This window comes from Anomaloglossus baeobatrachus, chromosome 5 (assembly GCF_048569485.1).
Source record: "Anomaloglossus baeobatrachus isolate aAnoBae1 chromosome 5, aAnoBae1.hap1, whole genome shotgun sequence".
In the NCBI taxonomy this organism is placed as follows: domain Eukaryota; kingdom Metazoa; phylum Chordata; class Amphibia; order Anura; family Aromobatidae; genus Anomaloglossus; species Anomaloglossus baeobatrachus.
The window spans coordinates 470149069-470175125 of record NC_134357.1 but is presented as its reverse complement, the minus strand read 5'-3'; the positions used below and the strand labels follow the sequence as shown (position 1 = coordinate 470175125).

Below are 26057 nucleotides of genomic sequence, written 5' to 3'. Positions count from 1 at the left end.
GTTTAATGCAGAGCAGCTGTCAGTCAGTGTGTGGCGTCGTTACAGCCACTGGCGTAGATTTATTATATAAACGCTGCCGGAAGGAATAAAGTTAATTTCCTCCTGGCAGCGGGGTTCAGTGTTCAGGCGCACGCTATTAACCTGCAAAGTAACCCCGTATCTGCACATTAATAGTGTTTTTACAGGTGACGTTTCGTTTAATGCTTCAGCACAAGACATTTTGGATAATAGTGTAGCGCCCCTGAACCCCTCAGGGCACTACTAAGTACTGCATCCTGACCAAGATGCAGGGCCTACCCCCAGGGACCTGGAAACCCAGTGACAGTGCCAACAACACACATAACATCCCCAGTTTCCCACTTCTCATTAGGGATGACTGACTAGTCCGGGACCCAATGGATGGCCACCTAGAGATGGAGCCAGTCCAGTCCACTAGAAAGCAGCCCGGTGGGAGGGGACAAACAGACAGAGACTCAGACAGGAGAGTCCTGTAGTGACAGTTGAAGGGGATGGACGTGTCTCCAGACGGGGTCATGTAACGGAGACCCAGGTAGCAAAGAGTGGTTGCCAGGGACGGTACAGCTAGGTACCTCTGGAACCAGAGCCCCGACGGGGCACAGGGCCCTAGGTCAGGCGACAGCTTCATGCAACCTGACAAATACCTGCACAGTGAGGGGACCTTCACGGACCTCACTGACCCAAGTATCCGGGGGCACCAGCAGTAAAAATTGAGCCAGGGACTGGAACAGAACACCGACCCTAAAGGGTTCGCACTGCCCGCCGTACGGACGAGAGACTGCCAAAAGACAGTCAGAGACCCACAAACACACCAGGCTACGGGGTCCCACCAACACGAGATAGGTGCCGGAGAAAGAGACTACCATGTCACCACACCGGCACTGGGACAAATGGGACCAGGGGTCTGAACCAGCCGTCCTCAGGGCCACAGCTCCACCTTACAGTGAGTAAACAGAACTTGCACTGCATCCCCACTGTGTGGTCTCCCTTCTTTCTGCGATGGACCCCTTCCATTCATTCCCTGGCGACCAGCCCTACTTGCGGAGGGCCTACCATCCAGGCTGCCAGCCCCAGAGGTAATACTGTGCAGCGGCGGTTCCATAACCGCAACCCGCAAGTGGCATCACAATACAAACTGTTTCACTCCCCTGTATATATACCCCTTTAAGCGTCCCCAGGGTCACGGAACCGAGCATCGGTCATTATACAACCGTGACACAGCATCCCCGTACATATACGGCCCGGGACCCAGTACCCCATAGCCCTGGGCGACACAATAGTAGCTTCCAACTTTGTGAGAACAGTTTGGGGAAGGCCCTTTTCTATTCCCCATGATTGTGCCCAGTGTACAAGGTCCAAAAAAACATGATTGGACACAGTTGGGAGAGTTTCCTGTGGAAGAACTTGACCAGCCAAACGGAGCCCCAATCTCAACCCCCATCCAACATCTTTGGGATGAACTAGAATCCAGATTGTGAATCAGACTTCTCCCTAACGTTAGTGTCTGACCTCACAAATGCTCTTCTGGATGAATGGGCAAAAATTTCTACAGACACTTCCATAATGTTGTGGAAATCCTTCCAAGTAGAGGGTAGACAGTTATCTGCAAAGGGGGATAACTCCTTATTAATCTTAATGGGTATAAATTGGGAGGTGATAAAAGCCCCTGTAAGTGTCCAAATAGTTCTGTCCATATAGTGTATATTAATTTTTGCCCAATTTTTATAAGTTCATGTAGTTGAGATGATTGTTGCTGTGCCATTTGGGTTTGCTGGGCTTTTCTATGCTTTTTCCTTCTTCCTGGGACAGTCATCTGCACAGATGAAATTCATATTGTGTCCGGGGTGGAGCGGCGTCTGCAGGAATTTTGGAAATATTTGTGGTTTTCATGTTGTCGCAGTGAGGAATCATGGAAGGAGGCGTCAACCAGAGCAGAAGAGGCACATGTGGGAGAAACTTGTCATCTGGAGGCTCATCTCGCCCCTGAATCCTATCGGTAGTACATGCAGATTTTCTCTGTATGACCGAAAGAAGAAGAGCTGCTTATGTCTTATGTGAGTGATACGGATAAGACAGCGACACACTTATTTTTATCTGTACCGCAGTGCTGGGTTGCTGCTCTGAGCAGATATTTGGGGTCAAATCAAAAAAAAATGTGCTCCAATGCATTCATCAGATGACGCGGCTTTACCATCCTGCCAACTCTGGTTATTTGGGTTGTGGGCGAGCGGAGGATCCGCACTGAATCTCGGTTCACTACAAGTTCACAGAATTCATCAGCGCTTGGAATCTGGGTCGAGACTTGCACTTTATGTTCCACTTTGATCTCCTTCTAATGGCGGCAGCTGATGTTCCTGCAGAAGGGAAACATTAACCCTGAGGTACACAACCATTACTGCAGCCAACGGCATCATGGGAGAAAATGGAGACAGCTGTACTTTTAAATATGTTGCCTTTTGTGTAGAAAATGACTCTTGAAAAATAAATGGTGACTCCATCAAGACATAGCAGGAGCTAAGCACACCTAATTTACGGTACTGTCTGGACCCCCGTAAAGTACTGCAGAATAATTGGTGCATCCCCACATACAGTCATGGCCGAAAATGTTGGCAACCTTGATTTTTTTCCAGAAAAGGAAGTATTTCTCCAAGAAAATAATTGCAATTACATGTATATTTCTGTTATGTGTATTGGAACAACACACAAAAACAGAGTAAATGGGAAATTAGACATAATTTCACACACCATCCAAAAAAATGGGCTGGACATAGTTGTTGGATCTTTTCCTAAAATTGTGGATAAACAACTTTTGTTTCAAGCATGTGATGATCTTTCAAACCCACCTGTGGCAAGTAACAGGTATGGACAATATGGAGATCACAGCTGAAACCAGATAAAAAGGGAAGAAGTTGACTCAGTCTTTGCATTGTGTTTCTGTGTGTGCCGCACTAAGCATGGAGAACAGAAAAAGGAGAAAAAAAACTGTCTTGAGGACCTAAGAGCCAAAATTGTTAAAACATCTCAACAATCTCAAGGTTACAAGTCTATCTGCAGAGATCTTGATGTTGACTTGTCCATGGTGTGCAACATAATCAAGAAGTTTACAACCATGGCACTATAGCTAATCTCCTTGGACATGGACGACAGACAAAAATTGATGAAAGGTTGCAAAACAGGATAGTCCGGATGCTGGATAAGCAGACCAAATCAAGTTCCAATGAAATTTAAGGTGTCCTGCAGGCTCAGGGTGAATCAGTGTCCGCGCAAACTATCCGTTAACATTTGAATGAAATGAAACGCTATGGCAGGAGACCCAGGAGGACCCCACTGCTGACAGAGACATAAAAAAAGCTAGACTGCAGTTTGCCAAAAAAATGTACAAGTAAGCTGAAATCTTTCTAGGAAAGCGTCTTGGGATACGCGAGACCGAGAGAAAGCCTTTTGGTAAAACACATCATTCTACTGTTTACTGAACATGGAATGAGGCCTACAAAGAAAAGAACACAGTTCCTACAGTCAAATATGGTGGAGGTTCAAAGATGTTTGGGGTTTTTTTGCTGTCTCTGGCACTGAGTGCCTTGACTGTGCAAGCAAGGCATCATAAAATCTGGAGATTACCAAAGCATTTTGGGTCACAATGTAGAGCCCAGTATCAGAAAACTGGGTTTGTGTCCTAGGTCATGGGTCTTTGAGAAGGAGAATGAGCCCAAACCTTATTCAAGGAGCCCCAATAATGGATGGAAACAAAATGCGGGAGAGTTCCGAAGTGGCAGCAATGGGACCGGATCTAAATCCCAATCGATCACCTGGGGAGAGATCTTATAATTGCTGTTGGGAGAAGGCGCCTTCAAATATGAGAGATATGGAGTAGTTTTCAAAAGAATAGTTCAAAATTCCAGGTGAGAGGTGTAAGAAGCAATTGATTGCAGGTATTTATTCCATAGGGTGTGCAATCAAATATTAAGTTGAGGGTGCCAACAATTTTGTTTCGCCCATTTTTGGAGTTCTGTGAGAAATTATGTCCAATTTGCCTTTTTTTTCCCCCCCCCCCCCAGTTTTTATTTTGTGTTGCAAAACACACAAAGTAAATAAACATGTATGACAAAATTTGTGTGATTGCAGTCATTTTCTGGGAAAAATATTTCATTTTCTGGAACAATTTTAGGGGTGCCAACACCTTTGGCTATGACCGTAGTGATGCTGTTCACACTGTATGGGAATCTGGCCATCACCTCTACTAATTGCCGTTTTTACGGCTCACCTGTTTCATCGCTTATCTGTGGAGGCGCCAGACATGTGAATTGCCTCTAGACTATATGAGCCTGCAGAATGACAGTACATCTGAATACAAAGTCCTCGGTGTCAGACCCAACCAATCAGAAGTGAGAATGTGATTTTTGAGGGAGTGGGGGTCACAGAGAAAGAAAGACGTGTATGGATTATTACCACTTCTTCAGACCTAGTCTTTGCTATTACTAAAAGCTGCCAAACCCATGAGATGAACGATTGAAGGTTCGACAGATCTCTCCTGACTCCGCCATACGAGCACAGGGCTCTGATGAGCGTACATATATTTTCAGTAGGGAAGGGGAAGAGGAGAGGATCACATTTAAAACTGCAAATGCCTGATCTTTTCCTTTCAACTACATCATGTGTGTGGGAAAAATCAGGAGGCCCTCCAGACACAGGTCTGGCCGAAAGTGGCACGTTCAGCCGACTTTCATCCTATATGCATGGGAGCTGTAAAGGTTGTCTTTAAAGGGACGGTTCAGTCTTCTGCCAAAAAAATGTCCCAGATGTGAAAATGTCTAGCCAGTTTGCTAACTAAAGTACAAAAATAAATAAATAAAGCTTTTTAAATCACTATTTTTCTTCGTTTATTTTTTTATTATATCTTAGCGTTTAATTAGACTTTCACGTCGGTGACGATGTTCCTGTACAGTCAGACACTGCCATTACACAGTACACAGCAAGCACACATTTATAAGAGTCTCACTTATTTATTTATTTATTTTTTATTATTTTTTAACATGTCCATTTGTGGTACATTTTAATCAAAAATTCTTGGAAGAAGAATAATTTGTTTCTCTGGCGACCTCTTTAAACTTGTAATAGAAAAATGAAGCCAGCTCACTTGTTCCTGGGCCTCCCCTCCTTTGAGCACGGATACACCACCCTGTCCGGTGTGAACGATCAGCAGAATAAGGAAAAAAGGGTCCAGCTCCATGTTCTCAGTAAAATTCATAAAATATTGAAAGGCTTTATTACAAAAATTATATAGAAAATCCAGTAGGCAGGTTGCAAAGGTATAAAAATTCCCCAAGGCGGGCAAATGATCATAGAAATCAGCAACGCGTTTCAGACAAATCTTGTCCTTTATCGAAGCTGTATTACTACCAAAGTCAAGCATCTGTTATATGTCATCCATTATTGGTAACAGGTGAAAAAATGGATCACACATAAGACGCCTGACTTTGGTAATAATACAGCTTTGATAAAGGACAAGATTTGTCTGAAATGCTTTGCTGGTTTCTATGATCATTTGCCTGCCTTGGGGAATCTTTATACCTTTGCAACCTGCCTATTGGATTTTATATCTAATTTTTGTAGTAAAGCCTTTGAATTATTTGGAGCTGGACCCCTTCCATTAGTAATATACTCCATCTTAGGCCCCTTCCTGTACTAATGTCCCCCATCTTGGGCCAATTCCAGTAGTAATGTACTCCATCTTGGACCCCTTCCAGTAGTAATGTCCCCCCCCCCCCATTTTGGGCCCCTTTCTGTAGTAATATCCCCTATCTTGAGCCCCTTCCTGTAGTAATGTGCTCCAATTTGGGCCCCTTCCAGTAGTAATGTCCCCCGTTCCTGGACTCCTTCCAGTAGTAATGTACCCCATCTTGGGCCCCTTCCAATAGTAATGTACTCCATCTTGGGCCCCTTCCAATAGTAATGTCCTCCATCTTGGTGTAATTCCCCCCCACTCCAGGTATAATGTGCCACATCTATAAAAGATTATGCTCATATTCCTCTGCTCCCACAATGTTCAGTGTCCTCTTCTACAGCTCACTTTGATGTGCAGACACAGGCTACTCATGACGTCACTGCCATGCGCTGCCTGTCACTGGCATGCTGCCATCATCTGATCACCCTGTATATTAGCGCAGGGAGTCGGCGGGTCTCTCCTCCGCAATACATTTTAGGTGAATGTGCGTCCAAGGTCAAATTGACGTTGGCAGACCACCCACTCTCTCACGGTCCTGGTCACAGTCACGCCCAATGCGATTGTTACACCCCTGTGTCTGGCGGGCTCTCTAATGGCTCATGCATGGTGTCTTTTAGATACCGGGATAGGCGCTTGTGTACGCAGCCTTATCAAGAACGACACATACGTTTGTGGTAAACTATGACCAGAACTGATTAAGTGTCAGATGGACGTCAAAACGGTAAAGTTTTTCTTTTAAGGACATTATGACGCACTACTCCTTCATTCACTGTATACAGCTTTACAACTTTCTAATAGCCCTTTTGTGTGTTTATTCCATTTTATCAAGAACTCTATAGTTTGTTTGTTTGTTTTTTTTCAATCAATTGTTTTCATTCACGGGTTGAAGACCCAACCCAGTCCTGTTACACAAGTGACAGTGTCTTAAGGCCCCCGAGCGATTGTACCCGCCCCCGTCGTTTGTGCGTCACGGGCAATTCGTTGCCCGTGGCGCACAAAGTCGAAGTTGCAGGTCGTCGTTCCCGAGGTGTCACACGTAGTGATGTGTGCTGCCTCGGGAATGATGAACAACCTGCGTCCTCCACAATCAACGATATGTTAAAAAGCAACGACGTGTCAAGAATGGACGATAAGGTGAGTATTTTCCATCGTTAACGGTCGTTCCTTGCTGTAACATGCAACGACGTCGCTAACGATGCCGAATGTGCGTCACGGAATCCGATAGATTGCGTGTGACGCCGCCTTTAGTGTAAGTAATCCTATATTTTTAGTGATTCTCCAGTTTTCTGCCTCAGAAGAAAAGGATAGCACTGGAACAAAACGTTTCTGGACTCCGGGCTGATCCATTTTACCTGCACTTATACATTGGAACAGAAGATATGCAGTAGTTTGGTGTCTCTGTTATGTTTGCACCAATGAATGTGAAAACTGCACTCAGTATCCAGAGCCCCACAGAGTTGCGTTGGGGAGGCTGACCACCAGCTATGCTTTTGCTGCAGGTTGGGAGTCTTTTTGCTCCTCCTGGCATTGCTGTTTGTTATATCTGCTGCCCCCCTGCTGATTGGGGTAATGAGATGTGGAGTGGCTTTTAATAATAATAATAATTTTATTCATTTATATAGCGCTATTAATTCCACAGCGCTTTACATACATTTCAGCTTCAGTGCTTCTTGGCGGCCGCCGCCATCACCCTGCGCTCTCTGATACATCCTTGCACTGGTAAAAGTCTTGTTTTCCTGCTGTGAGAACCGGCTGCTCTATTTTGTTTTCGCTTTTTGGTAAAATTGGAATTTAATTAAATGCGCGACGAACTCTATTGTTCTTCCACTAATGACCCGTTTAACCCCTGGGTTCAGCTTTTGTGTCCCGGTGTCCTGGGAAAAGGTGCCGAGAGCACCCCCCAAACACCCTCGGCCCCCGTTATTATGTGAGGAAAGAGCCAGAGCGCGGCACAGAATGGGAATGAGCCCCTCACCCGCCCCTTGATGCCTTCCATCCATCTCCATGAATGAGCTTTTTGTCACTGTTGATCCTTGCGCTATGAAAAGAGGGAAAACAGGGAAAAGCGGCGCACAGAATGCGTAATGGCCTTGCATCTTCAGCGGGAAAAGACGGAGCTAAGAGGGCAAATATAAGATGCGTCGCTAGAAGGGTTTAGAGAATATTTTTGGGGCAGCCTGCAGATGACTTGATGGTTGCCTGCTGGAACTGAGCTGTCTGAGAGGAGTGCAAATGTCTAAAAATTCAGGTACTAAATTAAAAAAAAAAAAAAAAAGGCAACAGGTGCTCTTAATACCACTACCCAAAATTGCATTGGATGGGGTCTTCTAAAAGAAGACGAGTATATATAATGTATGGTGAGAGCAGAACTAGGTTAGGATGAGTAAAAATCTGCAGACTGGTTCTATGTGCTGAGCTCCTATAGCCGCATATATACATCCAGATCCTCTGTTCTTGGTGGACCCTTATCTTAGTGGTTCACGGTGAATGATGCGATCGCTCGTGGTGATACTTTAGGGTTCATGGCCGTTTGGATAACCTCAGGTCTGTAGAATAGCGCTCGGGGCGATTCTTAAAGAGGCAGCAGCTAATCTCGGCAGGAAGGCTTTATATCTAAGAGGATTAGTTCCAGAATGAGCCGTGAGGGCCGTCGGGGGGCGAGCCGCGTCATGCTGCGAAATCCGGATTGTCTTGTCAGGGTCTGTTAGCTTTGGACAGAGTTGGGTGGTCTCTATCAGACCCCCACCTTGAGGTCTCCCAGAAACAAAGCTGAGAGGTCGTCTATCCCAGAGGCTGAGAACAATAGCCGTGACTGTCAGAGACCGGACCCATGGGGGGGCTACCCAGGACCTTGTGTTGATGGTCACAGATACGTATCTGATACTTCCCATCCCCCGCCATCATCTCATATATTCTCCATGGTGTCACTTCTCTCATTATCATTATAATTGTCCATTGGCAGGGAGGCGCTGACTACAATAGCCCCCCCTCAGAAATAAATAAAATAACAAAACGAGTGCCCATAATGGGGGCCGAAAATCAAAACCAGCTAGTTTGTTAATGGGCATACTGGTGAGTGTGTACTTGTGTTTCTGATCTCATGTTAATATAATCTGCTGCGTATACCACAGAATTACAACCTGCTATATCTGCACCTCATCGTATGCCAGATATTACCATAATCTGGTGTATTAGAACCTGAAGCATCTGTTCCACATTATTATAACCTGGAGTAGCCATCCGTTATTCTATATCCATCATATTCTATTATTTTATTCATATAGCGCCAGCATATTCCACACCACCTTACAATTCAGATAGAAATTTGTGTGCTAATTTTATCAGCACAGGATTCAACAATTTTAAAGGGGTTATCCACTACTTGTAAAACCCCTTCTGAAACCCTATGTTTTCTCCTAGTAAAATAGTAGCACTTACAATATACTCCCCTCTGGTGCCAATGCTGTTCCAGAAGTGTTGTCACAGTCTCTCCCGGGGCTCACATAACAGTTTCACACGATCCTTGTGACTAGTCTCTAGTTTTCTGATCCTCCTCAGTCACTGAATCATAACAGTAGCACCGGAGTTACCTAAGATTCCAGGGTACTCAAAAGAAGGTACTCTGGGTGCTGTGGAGGATCTTGTGCTGCTATGGATGTTACACAATTAGCTGAGCGAGTTGATCACCTAATGTCTCAGGTTAAGGATATATCCGATTATCTTGCCCAGACACCTGCTGTAGAACCTAAGATGCCTGTACCTAATTTGTTTTCTGGGCATCGGTCTAAATTTTTGAACTTCAAGAACAATTGTAGGTTATTTTTTGCCTTGAAACCATTGTAGGTTATTTTTTGCCTTGAAACCAAAGTCCTCAGGGTCTTCTAGGCAGCGAGTTCAGATTATCTCCCTGCTGCGTGGTGGTGACCCCCAGGATTGGGTCTTTTCCCTGGCGCCTGAAGATCCTGCTCTTGATGATGTGGAATTTTTTTTTTCCAGTCTCTAGGGTTGTTATATGATGAACCTAATGCTGTTGATCAAGCCGAGAAAAATTTCATTCTCCGCTTCTTCAGAAAAATCAAGATATCTGGAGCAAGTGAGAGCTGCTGCTGCTCTGTCTTCCTCTGGATGTTAATTACATCTATAGGAGAGGAAAGTAAAGCGGCCACTGATTGGCCGTAGGGATGATGTGACATAATGTCATGTGAACAGAGGCTCCACGGACTTTTTTTATTTTATTTGCATATTTCCCAGGGGGCAATGCACCTAGGATTTCACTGTGTTAAGTCCTCGTTGGCTGCCGGCAGTGTTTTCTCTGGCTGGTCTCCCCGAGATCAGTGATTTGTTTTGTCTTGTTGGTCTACTAGGCATTGCTCCCACCTGGCCAGAGTCATAGTCCACACTGATGAGGGGCAATACCCCGAAACAGTTGTCTGTGGATAGATACCTGGCCTTGGTATTTCCCTTGTCATATCTTTAAACTTGTCAAAGAGTTGGATATTGACTAAAAGGGCCACTTAATATAGTGGTTATGGTGGTCTCCTAAAAAGAGCCACTCCTTGGCTAGGTCCTTCCCGGAGGGATAGCTGGCTAGTTTGTGTCGAGACTCCTAGCAGAGGCTCCACATTTTTTTTTTTTTTCTAATTTGCATAATATCATGTGAGGGAGGCATTGAGTACACTGCTGGTACAGCACCGGAGGGGAGTACAAGTGTTACTATTTTACTGTGAGGAAATGAGAAGGGGTTGTTCAAGTAGTGGACAACCCCTTTAAACAATGTCAGCTCTTGTGAGCAGGACCCTACTGCTAATCTATAGGAAAGTAAAAGGAAAGAAAAAAGGTGTCATGTATGCGCCAGTCATCTTTATAATTAATATGGGTATTAAAGTAATACCATATAAAATGTTATGCGCATATTCGGATGTTCTCAGTGGTAACTGTTCTTACAAATCGTAATACACAAATTTCATAAATCAGGAGTACATCTGAGCATCAGAAACCTTGTAATATATCTGATCAGAGACTGATCTTTACTTTTCGAATTCTCAGTTCATGAGTAAAAAATCTGTATTCGGTGAAGACAGATTATCACATTACTGAGAGAACTTTGAGCATCAACTTTCAACTTACTACAGGGAAGAAGCTAGAGGCAGAGTTTCTCCCTCATCCTTTCTATGTACAATTTTATGAGCACCAACTGTCATCTACTATTTCAGTAATGTAACAATCTGGCTTCACTGACTACACAGTTTACCCATGAATTGAGTATTTTGAGGGTGATCAACCAATCCTGGAGGAGAAAGAAGCAGATTTCTCTGATAAGATATACACTGGAGATCAAAATTAAAGAACAATGTACGGTCACTTGCTTTTTTCAGAAATAATCTACATTGATCAACATTTGACTTTTCTGTTTTGTAAGGGGTACACCATGCCATTAGAACAGTGTTTTACAAAAGATCCAAAGCTCATCAACATAAACCCTTTATTTTGCCCAAAATGTGATGATCATAATTGGATAACAACAAGGACTGTAGCACAGAAAAAGTAATCTGTACATTTTCTGAAGGTAACAGTCACCAATCACAATCAGTAGTAAGTGTACAGGCCTTTGCTTGAATGACTTCAGCACATCTGTGGCCACAGGACATCACTAGTCTCTCACACGGCTCTGGTGTGATTTTTGATCCACTCTTCAGTCTCTTCCACAGTTGACTGTTGTGGGTTTCTTGACCATAACTTTGTCACCAAGGATTTTCCTGAGGTTTTCTATTGGGTTTAGATCAGGACTCTGGGATGGCCATTTCATTGTTTCAGTGTTTTCTGTTTTAAGGAACTGCTTTACTCGTTTTGCTGTGTGACAGGGGGCATTGTCCTGCTTGAAAATTGCTGGCTGATTGAGTGATGAAGGCAAGTAAGGAACCACGTGGTGTTGAAGAAAGTTCTGATACACACTTGCATTTACTCTGCCATGTAGCTGTATGAGAGGTCCAACTCCTGCTGCAGAAAACATTCCCCAAACCATGACACTTCCTACACCACCTTTCACTGACTTCTTAACGCACATTGGGTTCAGTCTTTCCTCAGTTTGTCGACGAACATAATGTTTCCCATCAGACCCAAATAAATTTAAACTTTGTTTCATCACTAAAATGAACTGCGTACTACTTCTCCTCTGTCCACACAACATGCTACTCACCAAATGTGAGTCTAGCCTTTTGATTCTTTCTGCTAATGAGAGGTTTGGTCACCGCAGAGTGAGCTTTCAGTCCAAATGCTCTTAAATGTTGTGACACTGTATGATGAGACATTACCCTGATCAGTGCTGAACTGGCAAGCCCTTCCAGCTCCGGTGTTAAAATGATTACACATGGAGATTCTCCGCATTATCCTGTACTCTCTTGCATTTGTGTAACTAGCCTTCTTGGGGTATTTTGAAAGAGTTTTTGATGTTGTAAAGATGCAATTTTCTCGAAACCACAGACTTGGAACGATAAACTTCTCTTGCTATGGCTGATAGGGTCACATCTTTGACCTTCATCTAGACCAGAGGTTCCCAACTCCAGTCCTCAAGGCACACCAACAGTGCATGTTTTCAGGATTTCTTTAGCATTGCATGGGTGTTGGATTCAGCACCTTTGCAGGTGATTAAATTATCACCTGTGCAATACTAAGGAAATCCTGAAAACATGCACTGTTGGTGTGCCTTGAGGACTGGAGTTGGGAACCTCTGATCTAGACAACCTGCTTCCAGAGGGTTTCAGTCACTTTGGAACGGCACACCATTTTTGCAAAGTAGGTGCAAACTGGAAAGTTGGGCTGCCAGTTACGTAGGGTTTGTTAGATAGTTAAGGAAATTAGCACCAGGTGCCAGATTAACACTTATAACTTGCAGGTATCTGAAAGTGTTCTCTAAGTTTGATCAGTGTTCTTTTTCATTTTATCTCATTTTACATTTTATGTGTTTTTAGAATAAATTTACATTTATGAAATAAGCCTAAAATACTGCTAGTTTACTCATGTTAGGATATAATCACATAGGACAACACAATGATCTTAACATTTAGGAAATTGTGTCTCCAATTTTGATCTCCAGTGTATTACAAAGCCTCTTATTTTCATGCGTATTGAGTTATGTTTTCAAAAGTTTTTATTGGTCTCTGAAAATGAACAAGTTGTAACAAAAGTTGTGCATTTTGTGTATATTGAGTTATGAAATAAAGCGTAACTGATGTTTTTAATTTTTATCATTACATCAGACTCCCAACAGATCAAAAGTCTTCACTTCCACAAAAGTCATTTACAGTCATATGAAAAAGTTTGGGCACCCCTATTAATGTTAACCTTTTTTCTTTATAACAATTTGGGTTTTTGCAACAGCTATTTCAGTTTCATATATCTAATAACTGATGGACGGAGTAATATTTCTGGATTGAAATGAGGTTTATTGTACTAACAGAAAATGTGCAATTCGCATTTAAACAAAATTTGACCGGTGCAAAAGTATGGGCACCCTTATCAATTTCTTGATTTGAACACTCCTAACTACTTTTTACTGGCTTACTTAAGCACTAAATGGTTTTGTAACCTCATTGAGCTTTGAACTTCATAGGCAGGTGTATCCAATCATGAGAAAAGGTATTTAAGGTGGCCTCTTGCAAGTTGTTCTCCTATTTGAATCTCCTATGAAGAGTGGCATCATGGGCTCCTCAAAACAAGTCTCAAATGATCTGAAAACAAAGATTATTCAACATAGTTGTCCAGGGGAAGGATACAAAAAATTGTCTCAGAGATTTAAACTGTCCGTTTCCACTGTGAGGAACATGGTAAGGAAATGGAAGAACACAGGTACAGTTCTTGTTAAGCCCAGAAGTGGCAGGCCAAGAAAAATATCAGAAAGGCAGAGAAGAAGAATGGTGAGAACAGTCAAGGACAATCCAAAGACCTGCAGCTTCATCTTGCTGCAGATGGTGTCAATGTGCATCGGTCAACAATACAGCGCACGTTGCACAAGGAGAAGCTGTATGGGAGAGTGATGCGAAAAAAGCAGTTTCTGCAAGCATGCCACAAACAGAGTCGCCTGAGGTATGCAAAAGCACATTTGGACAAGCCAGTTACATTTTGTTAGAAGGTCCTGTGGACTGATGAAATAAAGATTGAGTTGTTTGGTCATACAAAAAGGCATTATGCATGGAGGCAAAAAAACACGGCATTCCAAGAAAAGCACTTGCTACCCACAGTAAAATTTGGTGGAGGTTCCATCATGCTTTGGGGCTGTGTGGCCAATTCCGGCACCGGGAATCTTGTTAAAGTTGAGGGTCGCATGGATTCAACTCAGTATCAGCAGATTCTTGACAATAATGTGCAAGAATCAGTGACGAAGTTGAAGTTACGCAGGGGATGAATATTTCAGCAAGACAATGATCCAAAACACTGCTCCAAATCTACTCGGGCATTCATGCAGAGGAACAATTACAATGTTCTGGAATGGCCATCCCAGTCCCCAGACCTGAATATCATTGAAAATCTGTGGGATGATTTGAAGCGTGCTGTTCTTGCTCGGTGACCATCAAACGTAACTGAACTGGAATTGTTTTGTAAACAGGAATGGTCAAATATACCTTCATCCAGGAACTCATTAAAAGCTACAGGAAGCGACTAGAGGCTGTGATTTTTGCAAAAGGAGGATCTACAAAATATTAATGTCACTTTTATGTTGAGGCGCCCATACTTTTGCACCGGTCAAATTTTGTTTAAATGCGGATTGCACATTTTCTGTTAGTACAATAAACCTCATTCCAATCCAGAAATATTACTCAGTCCATCAATTATTAGATATATGAAACTGTAATAGCTGTTGCAAAAACCCAAATTGTTATAAAGAAAAAAGGTTAACATTAATATGGGTGCCCAAACTTTTTTATATGACTGTAAATACCGTACCTATTTGTGCTATAATGGAATAGATAAAACAGCAGATCTTAAAACCTCAGTAGTTTGGCTTGAGTTTCACCTTTCGACTTCTTCTGGGGCTTTTTTTACCCCCTTTCTCTGTTATTAAAGTAAAATTGGATGAACTGGTCATGAACCGGCATCTTTATTCGATTGCCTGACAAAAGCCAAGAGTGGCTTTGGACCTTTTGTTGGGTTGGAAAACACCTGGTAAAGTGTAGTAGACTTATTCAATCCAAAGTACTGCGTTGTTTTTGTTTTTTTTAAATGGGACTTGATGGGCTAGGGTCAGCACACACAGCAAGTAATATGGAGCGAGTGGAATGCGATAAACAAAAATCGCATTACACTCTGACCAATATTACTCTATGGTGCGGTTTTTTTTTTCTTAGCCCTAATCGGACCGAGAAAATAATCACAGCATGCTACAGGTGCAATGCGATCCTGTTCACTCGCACCCATTCAAGTCTATGGTGGCAAGAGAAACATGACATTGCACTCACATTACAGTGGTGTAATGCGATTGCAGTGCGATTCTCGCATCAGCGGGCAACGGAGGAGATAGGGAGATAAATCCCTTCCCTCCACAGCGCTGGCCCTCCCCTCCGCAGCTGTGGTCTGATCACCGATCGGACCACAGTTGCATGACACTCGGCTCCTGCTGTGCTGCGAGCGAGAGCCGAGTGTCATGTGAGGACTCGCTCAAATCCCCGTGTGGCCTCAGCCATATTGATACCGCAATATGGTGTCTTCTGGTGGCCTTTGTTTACTGTGTAGGTCATCAGATTTTTCCACTGTGTGAAACTGAAGCCGTAGTTGCGATGCTGAAATGACATAACCCGCTGTATTTGGCCGGTTTTATTATAACCCACTGTAGAGTAATAACCGGACTCCTCTGCTGTGGCTCGGGCCCTGGTTTATCTTGCAATGCTCCTCTCGTGTCTGGAGATTGTGGGGAGGATTATTGCTCCTTCTCCACTTGCTGAAACACTTGAGACTCTTGTCGTTGCTGCCCTGCCAGGACGAGGGATTTGTGTCCGTCATTCCCCCCCCCCCCGTGACACCTCCTTTCTGTGATTAAGCCGCTGTGAAATCTCCCCTCGGCCAGTAATTTCACACTCGGGGACACAGCCGCTCGGCTCACTGCAGCACATCGCATCTTATCACAAGCCTCCAAAAAAAAGAAGAAAACCATATAAATCCGCCCAGTCGGCAGCACCTCTGCTCCTATATCAAGTCTACAGAAGAGGAAAAATATATGAATCCATCCTCCGGTAACATATCTTGTAACAAGTGTACGGGAAAGAGTAAAATGTACAAATCTGCCAATCCTCTCCCCAAAACATATCACATTTTACGACAAGTCTACAGAACAAAAAAGTAGATCATTGCCCCTTCTGCAGCACGTCTGCTACTATATAAGATCTATTGCTGGGAAAATTCGGGGACAATCTGTCCGAAGTTACCCACATTTTTACACTCCTGAATGTTGGCAACCAGATATCTTTAATATACTATATGAACACAAGTAAGGACTCTTCCACATTAGGCTACAGGAGCTTTTTTGATACGTTCACTATAGACATTAATATGGAGTTGGCCACTTTGCATGTAAAACAGCTCCCGCTCTTATGGGAAGAAATTCTACAAGATTTTGAAGGCATCTGCGGGACTTTTTGCTCCTTCATCTAGAAGAGCATTTGTGAGGTCATACACTGATGTGGGGTAGAGGCCGAGCTCACAAGCTCATCCCAAAAGTGTTTGATGGGGTTGAGGTCGGGGCTCCTCGCGGCTGGTCACGTTCTTCCACCAACTCCCCCAACTAGGTCTTTATGGACCTTATGCGCTGGACAGTCATGAGGAGCAGAAAAGGGTTTTCTCCTCCCATATCCCTTTCCCAAAGTTGTACCCCTTCCCTGCAAATAAGGGGACTAGTATGACCATTGAAAAAGGAGCCCATTGCCTTATCCACCCTCCACCAAACTTTACAACAAGCTCAATGCAGTCGGGTGGGTAACGTTCAGAACCCGTTTCCTCCAGTGGTGGAGGCTTTATACCACTCCATCCGACGTTCAACATTGTGCTTGGTGATGTAAGGCTGAATGCAGCTGCTCGGCTATTAAAATCCATGGCATGATGCTTGTGGTCTTTTTGCTTTGTTTTTTTGCCCTGATGCTTGTCAGTGGAGGTTTGGAGTCTGCAATTATTGTGTTACAAGGGAGAAATCCTATTACAGGATCACATTCGTGTGCGAGGCCACGCACGGAGTAGACCCAATTGGACTCATCTGCCCGTGGCAAATAAACTGGATTTTCCATTAGAACGTTGATAAAATAAGTAGATTTGTAATTGGATTTGATGTGAAAATCCATATAAAATTCAAAGTGTGAGCGTTACATTTCACCCACCTGTGGGTGTCGTGGTCCTGAGAGGTTGACTGTACCCCCAACTAATGACAAGGAGGAACGTCCAGGTCTATTGTGCAAATTTATTCTCTATCTTGCGTTTTACATCTCAATGGCGCAATCAGCGGGCGTATCACCATTAACCCTGTAATGACATGCTCGGTCGGATTCTCCCGGCAGATTTGCAGCTGCTGGGGGGGGGGGGGGGGGGGGGGGGGGGGGCGGCGTCTGCGCACGGTCGTCTCCTCTGTGTTGTAAAGAGACATTTGTGGGATAAAGAAAGGGGTCTAATTTGTCAAAAGAGACAAAATGGGATGAGATCATTTGTGGGGCCGCAGCCTCTCGCTGAATACTTGGCAGCGGCAGCCGGAGGGGGGATGTACACCCTGCATTCCTGGTCAGATAGAGGAGTGTGATACACAGGAGCTTGTAATCCTCACCCATCATCGGAGTCAGGACTGGACCTTCTCTTACCCAGCACGCTGCAAACCCCCAAATTGGATATTGTTACTTCATAATTACATAGGTTGAAAAAAGACCTAGGTCCATCTAGTTCAACCTTCCTCCACCAGTTCTACATTTTGTCACTAAGTCATTTATAACCAACAATGTTGTGTCCTGAGGAAATCATCCAGCCCTTTTGTAAAAGCTGTTATAGTATCTGCCATCACTACCTCTTGTGGTCGGCATTCCACAGTCTGACTGCTCGAACTGTAAAGAACCCTTTCCTATTTAGCTGTCGGAATCGCTTTTCTTCCACTCGCTTTGAATGTCCCCTGGTCCTTAGTATTGTCTTTGGAAGGAATACGTCATGTGCCAGTAAATGAGATCTCCTCTAAAACGTCTTTTTTTTTTTTTTCTAAGCTAAACATATCATCTAACTTTTTCAACCTTCGGCGTTATTAAAATTTTGAAAGTCTCAGCTTGCTGTCAATAAATTAACAAGAATAATCTTCCGAAAGCCTGTTCTGACCCAGTCCAGCTGAAGGACTTGTTGCAATGTAATCTCAATATTGCCAATTGGGCTGAGTTCTGAGTGGCTGGAATGATGGGAGTGATACGTTGTGAGAGGCTAGGAATGATAGGAATGATCATATGCAGATTGAGTTGTTAGCCCCTTGACTCTGGGATGATGGGAGTTAATATACTATGAGTGCGAATAGGTTAGATTGTGAGTTCCTAGGATCAGAAATAATAGTGATATATTGAAGATTAGGTTGTTAGAATGATGGGAGTGATAGAAACGTATAAGATTGACAACCATGCTCGATCTAGTCTGCCTTCTGTATGCCCGGGGCTACATGGCAATACTGAGATTGCAGCCACACATTGCAATATTTGATGTAATGATTTCCCTATGGTGTCACGTTGCTACTTTTGACAGTGAAAGGTTTCTAAAGGTGTTGGATTTTCTGTTGCTGGTTGCAAGTTGTTTGTCACAGTTACCACAGACCATGCAACTTGGCTGTTTACTTAAAGCAAAACCAGAGCTGTAAAATAGTTGCGCAACAGCAAGTGGCCAACTTGGGTAACTTGCTGGAGAGCTGTTGTGGCGTGACAGATGTCAGTGTAGCCCCAGCCTCGTGGTGATGAATCCTGGTGGTAGTACTGATGTCGTTGGCGCACTGTACACCGCCAGGTAACAATTTGATGGCTCTTTTTCCACCCTGAGGCACCGCTGCTCCAGTCATGTCTGAATGTCATTACTGATAATGCAAACTAATTGGAGAAGTGATTTACATTTCTCCAGTGACTCATTTCCGAACCGTGTTCTAATGTATAAAGTGGGAGAAGGGGGCAACGCCGCTTAGTGATCACCATCGGAAGGATCATCCTCAGGATTGGCGTTGGAATGTAGTTTTGGGATTCTCCTCCATAGTGTGCAGGAATTATTCTGTTCTGGCATTGTAGGGGGATTTCTGCAGTTCAGAGCAGTCGGATTTTGTGCAGCAAATCCTACGCTGGCTCTGACATTGCAAATTAGACTGTTTTTGTTGCCAGGGACCCCAAAGTTATTCATTATGTGTTCTGGTTTTCTGGATTGGTGTCCCCATGACAACACTTCCTGACCTTGTGCTCTGACTTTGCTCAGTCATGTTACAGAGCGAGATCCCCTTCCACATCATTGTACATATACAAGTGCCTGAGGTCCTCTGCAATTGTGTGGCTATGACAACGCTTCTAGTCCTGGCCATAGTGGTTCCGACTCTTCATAGTGATCTGTTGGTCAAAATGCCCATCCAGATGCATGTCCACACATGTATTTACCATGATACTAGGTATTGGAGGTGTGTGATGATTTATTCCTTATATCCGGTAACTATAAGACTGGAAGGGTTGTCATGGGGACCCTGCATACGAACAAGTCAATGAGATAAATATGAATTTAGATTGAAATCTGTGTTTCCGACATTTTGGGCCTCTACAACGTTTCCTGTCAGCAGTTGGTGACACGGCTATTGGCTGTGATTCTCCGTCGTGCTCCACTTCGGGTTTTCCTCCAGTTTAACCCTTTATCTCTGTGCAGATGGTAAAAATGTAGCATTTGATTTCTCCGCTAATTAAAGTCTACGTGGCGGTAGCGGCGGTGCAGACGGTCGCCCCGGGCGCTCCTGTTTGCTCCCTTTTTTGTAATGAAGCTCATCTGTATTAGCGCTAATGTCCTCTCTCCGCTGACGCCTCGTCGTTATTATTATGCGGCTCTCGTCGGCTTCCTGCGGATTGTAATTAAGACTCTGCAGCGAGCAGTAAACACGGGTCAGACGGCAGCGCCGAACGTTATCCGTGATTTATCCGCATCGCTGCCGGGTCACATAAAGCAGAGCAGAATAAATCAGAGTGAGCGGCAGCGTGACAGCGCACACATTAACTCCGAACCCTCTGTGCTCTCCTGATGTGCCGCTGTGTAATTACAGAGAATTACCTATCCGTAACCACGGAAAGCTGGGACAATGGTGGCTGTAGCAAGATAAGGGGGCCAACGTACCGTTCTTCATCTTCCTCCGCGCCCTGTTAAGATCATCCATCTATCGTATCCGCCATTTGTGATTCTGAAAGAAGTAAATGTTTATAATGTGACTTCCTCTGTGTTTTCCAGGATCGGAGATTTATGGAATGCCGCGGTCCGTGCAGCCGTCTCCATGAGCCGCCGCTGACGTCGGTGAGTAGATTTTATTATTGTTCTTAAGGGGGCAGTAACCGCTCTATGATAAGAAATGCGGAGCGCCCTGTATCCTAATATAGGTCGCTGTCCTAAGGGTGACCATGCGCTTATGGCAGGAGCGGACGACTATGTAATGTGTAGCCGGCTGTTCCGACTAGGTTGGATGTCATCATGTCTGATCCTTTTGGGGTCTACTTACTCTGCTCTCTACCATCCGCCAGGTGTGCACATCTATAGCGGGGTCGGCCGTCGGCTGACTAAAATGTATTGTCATTGTTAATGGGTTTGCCTGGAATTAGAATAAGATGGCTTTTTTCCCAACTCTTACTATCGGTTGTGTCGCATATTTCAACTGAGCCCTATAAAGGGAATGGAGCTGAGCAGCAGTACCACGGACATGGGTCCTGCTGTTCTGAAAGCAAGTAGATCTTGTTTTTCTAATCCTGGACAGTCCCTTTAAATCAGCTATACTACAATCTGAAATGGCTGATATGCACGGAACAGTAAATTGTATTCACCAGTCGTACAGGCAGCTACACGCGGCTGAAAATGGCTGATAACAGAGAGAAATAGCAGCAACTAGGCGACCATGCATGTGGAATCTTCATAAATTGCCCTCTCCCTCCAGGCTGGCAGAGCAGCTGTCACCAATGTGACTGATGGGTCGTAGATTTCTGGTTTTCCATGGGTTGATCAGGCTATACATGGTACTGCTTCCTGTATGGCACAGACGTGTTGTGTGTATGTAGTGATCACACTTGTGTAGCAGCTGAGAAGTATTAGTATGAGTGACAGATGTACGCAGTCACCGTCTGTGCACTTCACGCGTCGCAAGCTGCGTTTTCCTCCATCGTTTACAGCCCCATCGGATTATCCCACCAGGGTCACAGATTCACAGCGCAGGTTAATGGCTGCAGGAAATCCCTTCCCCCGCTTCTTCTTCTTCTCAACCCTGCACTTGAACAGAAATGAAGGGATTATCAGAGTCTGCCATGGAAGCTGCCAAATTCTAGCCCAATACGTGATTTGGGTTGTATGTGGGCTGTTACGTGGACATCTCATTGTAGTCGAATCGCAAGTCGCCCCCACGTCTCCTGGCAGTCTGACGTCTTTTGGGTCTGTGTGCTAGTGCACATATGTCAAACTTTGGCCCACAGGCCGATTTTTATTTGACCCATAATGCTATTCTATATGGAGGGCTATGTGGGGCCCATTATTCTGTATGGAGGGCTATGATTGGGCCCATTATTCTGTATGGAGGACTATGTGGAGCCCATTATTCTGTATGGAGGGCTATGATTGGGCCCATTATTCTGTATGGAGGACTATGTGGAGCCCATTATTCTGTATGGAGGGCTATGATGGGGCCCATTATTCTGTATGGAGGGCTATGATGGGGGCCATTATTCTGTATGGAGGGCTATGATGGGGGCCCATTATTCTGTATGGAGGACTATGTGGAGCCCATTATTCTGTATGGAGGACTATGTGGAGCCCATTATTCTGTATGGAGGGCTATGATGGGGCCCAATTATTCTGTATGGAGGGCTATGATGGGGCCCATTATTCTGTATGGAGGACTATGTGGAGCCCATTATTCTGTATGGAGGGCTATGATGGGGCCCATTATTCTGTATGGAGCGCTATGATTGGGCCCATTATTCTGTATGGAGGACTATGTGGAGCCCATTATTCTGTATGGAGGGCTATGATGGGGCCCATTATTCTGTATGGAGGGCTATGATGGGGGCCCGTTATTCTGTATGGAGGGCTATGTGGGGCCCATTATTCTGTATGGAGGGCTATGTGGGGCCCATTATTCTGTATGGAGGGCTATGTGGGGCCCATTATTCTGTATGGAGGGCTATGTGGGGCCCATTATTCTGTATGGAGGGCTATGTGGGGCCCATTATTCTGTATGGAGGGCTATGTGGGGCCCATTATTCTGTATGGAGGGCTATGTTGGCCCCCATTATTCTGTGTGGAGGGCTATGTGGGGCCCATTATTCTGTATGGAGGGCTATGTGGGGCCCATTATTGTATGTGGAGGGCTATGTGGGGCCCATTATTCTGTATAGAGGGCTATGTGGGGCCCATTATTCTGTGTAGAGGGGCTATGTGGGCCCCCCATTATTCTGTGTGGAGGTGGCTATGTGGGCCCCCATTATTCTCTATGGAGGGCTATGTTGGCCCCCATTATTTCTCTATAATGTGGGCCCCCAACTTTGTCCAAGTTTTTAATTGTGGCCCTCTGTGTATTTGAGTTTGACATCCATGCGCTAATAGATGACTTGGTGACCAGATAAAAAGGGAAACTTTAAGCAAAAAGTGAAACTTGTTCTGTCGCACAATCTATGTGCCCCCAGTTACCTCTCATGCTGTCTGTAGGCTTATCCTTGACTCAGATTTTCCCACAAACCAGAAAATAGCTGTCAGGCTCCACCCTTTTGTCGCTTTCCGGCCCCTGCGTATGAGCACATGATCATGTGACAACTAGGCTCCTCACAGGTTGGGACATCTTTATAAAGGAAGCTTTGGAAATGTCAGCTCATGGGAATTGACAGGTCTTCTCATCATTGTGGGGTTCAGTGTGGTCGGACTCAATGTTTTGCTTTTTTTTATGAACGTTTGCATGGTTTTCCACCTTGGTTATCCCTATTTTTTTTGTCTTGGGATTTTTTTCTTTGAGAATCCTCACATGAAGGGAAAAAAAAGGAAATAGTCTCCACATCATCTAAGGAAGCGAGCTGCAACAAAGCGTCTTGTGTTCTGCCGGAGCCGCAGTGAGGGCCGCCGCCGGGGGATCAGCTTTCTGCTCTTTGATAGAGATGGAGGCCACAAGTTATTGGTAATTCAGGAAACACTGGGCTCTCGCTCGCTCTGCCCGGGGTTGGTTTTCATTACGAGACGTTTACAAGGGGCGGCGGGAGAGTGAGGGGGGTGCACGTTCCTTGTAATAAAACCTCATAATCAATGTTATGTCATGTAGTTAATGTCAGCCGATGCCGGGAGGAAGGAGGGGGGCACGGAATTAACTCAAGTGCTTCTTAAAGATCCCTTGGTTTTTATCTTTCTTTCTGGGGACTGGATCCTGCAAGGAATTTTGCTGTTACAGGGAAGTAACCACTGTAAAAGACGCATCGCGGGTACATCCCGCCGATCATAGCGACTCTTGTAATCGCAGACATATATTGTGAGGCCTACATCTTGTTTGTAGGGTGATTCATCCACTAAATCAGCCATCTCCTGCGCATCATTCTCCACTATTGCTCTCGGGACCCCCGAATGACCACCAGTTGTATGCAAGACTCGAGTAAAGCTGGATGAGTCCCCCCTGTTGTGGATGTGATGCAGGCAGCACACGGGGAGTCCAGGCTGGGGGTCATTAGCTCTGCTGGCACCAGGCTGGGTGTAAATTTCACACATTAAAGCAATTAGAATAACCTAAGAAGGTCTAATGATGCATTATTAATAGGGCAGAAGCAGCGAGGTAAACCGCGACCGTGCGCTCATTGCCCCCTGGCCATTACCATGGAGGAATTACAAGGCTGGAAAGATTTCTTCCTCAATGCCCTTTAATTCGGGTGGCCTTGGCAGGCGATGGCGTCCTGTATTAAAGGGGAATTCCGGGCTAAAGGATATTAACAGTGAAACTCCCCAGTGGAGTTTAAAGTGAAAATGTCTGAATGTTAAAGGAGCATTAACATATCATCTCAATGTCCACAGTAGTCCCCATAGGACATGTATGGGTAAAGAGGGGTAATCTCTAGCATCTACTAATGGCTACCCCAATGTGAAGGTTTATCTGGCTTGACCTCGGGGTGCATAAGTAGTAGCTAGATGACGAAGTGTTCACATTTGGTGGTCATTCTGGACGATGTATTATGGGTGGAGGATATTCGGTAATGGTACTAGTGAGTTCCGCAGCTACGGGTTTAATCTATTGGGTCCTCTGACGCGGGGGGGAATGGTACAAATGTATCACAGAACGGCGATTCTTCAGAGCTCTGAAGTGGAGAGAGCTGCAAGCAGAGGATACGCCTGTGCTATACTATGAGCAGCCATCAATCAGTGTGTTAATCCCTGTATTAATGTGCTACATTACTGAGTGTTTCGCCATCTCTCCAGATTCTACATTGTTCTCTCGGGTCTGTAATGGGGTATCTGCAGGGAGAGGAGTTTGCCTAATGTAGCGTTACTCCGTGTTTCGCCATCTCTCCAGATTCTGTACTGTTCTCTCTGTTCTGCAGTGGATGACCTGCAGGGAAGGGAGTTTGGCTATGCTGTACTATGTTACTCCGTGTTTCGCCATCTCTCCAGATTCTGTACTGTTTTCTCTGTTCTGTAGTGGATGACCTGCAGGGAAGGGAGTTTGACTATGCTGTACTATGTTTCGCCATCTCTCCAGATTTTGCACGGTTTCCTCGGGTCTATAGTGGGTGACTTGCAGGGAGAGGAGTTTGGCTATGCTGTACTATGTTACTCCGGGTTTCGCCATATTTCCAGATTCTGCACTGTTTCCTCGGGTCTGTAGTGGGTTTTCTGTAGGGAGAGGAGTTTTCTTGTGTTTCGCCATCTCCCCAGATTCTGCACTGTTTCCTCAGGTCTGTAGTGGGTGACTTGCAGGGAGAGGAGTTTGGCTATGCTGTATTACGTTACTCTGTGTTTCGCCATCTCTCCAGATTCTGTACTGTTCTCTCTCTTCTGTAGTGGGTGACCTGCAGGGAAGGGAGTTTGACTATGCTGTACTATGTTTCGCCATCTCTCCAGATTGTGCACGGTTTCCTCGGGTCTATAGTGGCTGACTTGCAGGGAGAAGAGTTTGGCTATACTGTACTATGTTACTCCATGTTTCGCCGTCTCTCCAGATTCTGCACGGTTTCCTTGGGTCTGTAGTGGGTGACTTGCAAGGACAGGAGTTTTGCTACGCTGTATTACGTTACTCCGTGTTTCGCCATCTCTCCAGATTGTGCACGGTTTCCTCGGGTCTGTAGTGGGTTTTCTGTAGGGAGAGGAGTTTTCCTGTGCTTCGTTGTGTTCCCGGCATTATTCCCTGTCTTCTCTCTGCCACTCTTGATGTCTTCCTCCGCTGCTTCTGTCTCTTATCCTATAATCTCATCCTTCTATCATGATTCCTCCGAGTCTTGTTCTCTCCTCCAAAAGTTTCAGTTGTGGAAAGTTTTTTTTAATCTGCTTTTCTCCTTGAATATTTGTCCTCAGTCTCAATTCCCGAGGTCTCTAATCAGAGAGAAATAAGTAGTGCAGATAGAAAGAAAACCTGCAAGCATCCTTGTTACGTTATATCATTACCTGTTCTATATCCTGCGGCAAGTGTATAAAATCGTTTCCCTTGTTTGCGGTGTCCGGTCGTTGTCCCTCTACCCTGTGTCCGTTACTGCACTGATTCCCCATCGTCTTCAGAATACAATCACTGTCACCAACAAAGCTCTTCCCTACATCTCCCTCCTGGCGATCTTCCAGTGCTCTCCATTCTGCTAATGATCTATAACTACACCCTCCATAATCTGATCCCATCTCCCAGACTTCTTTCATGCTGCTCCAGCTCTCTGGAATTCTTTACCCAGGACCTGATGAAACAGACTTGTGTCCTCTTGCTTTTGTATAAAAGATGGCTAGACCTTACAATACAAGCACTTTTTTTTTTACCTCTTGTGTCATCCCTACTTTATTGATATCTGTTTTTGTGTGTACATATAACATCTATAATGTAAAGGGCTGCACTATGTGTTAGCACTTAAAAAGTTAATTCTAACTGGATGCCAAGACGAGGGTGATATCT

General features: G+C 44.7%; 1 protein-coding gene across 3 annotated transcripts in view; it reads left to right on the top strand.

Moving 5' to 3' along the window:
* Positions 1-26057, top strand: part of SULF2 (sulfatase 2) — a 127251-nt gene that overhangs the window by 11696 nt on the left and 89498 nt on the right. For all 3 annotated transcript variants that reach the window (XM_075350640.1, XM_075350641.1, XM_075350636.1), the window contains exon 2: positions 20192-20254. The gene's annotated coding sequence lies outside the window, so the exon portion shown is untranslated. The remainder of the gene's footprint in view (positions 1-20191; positions 20255-26057) is intronic.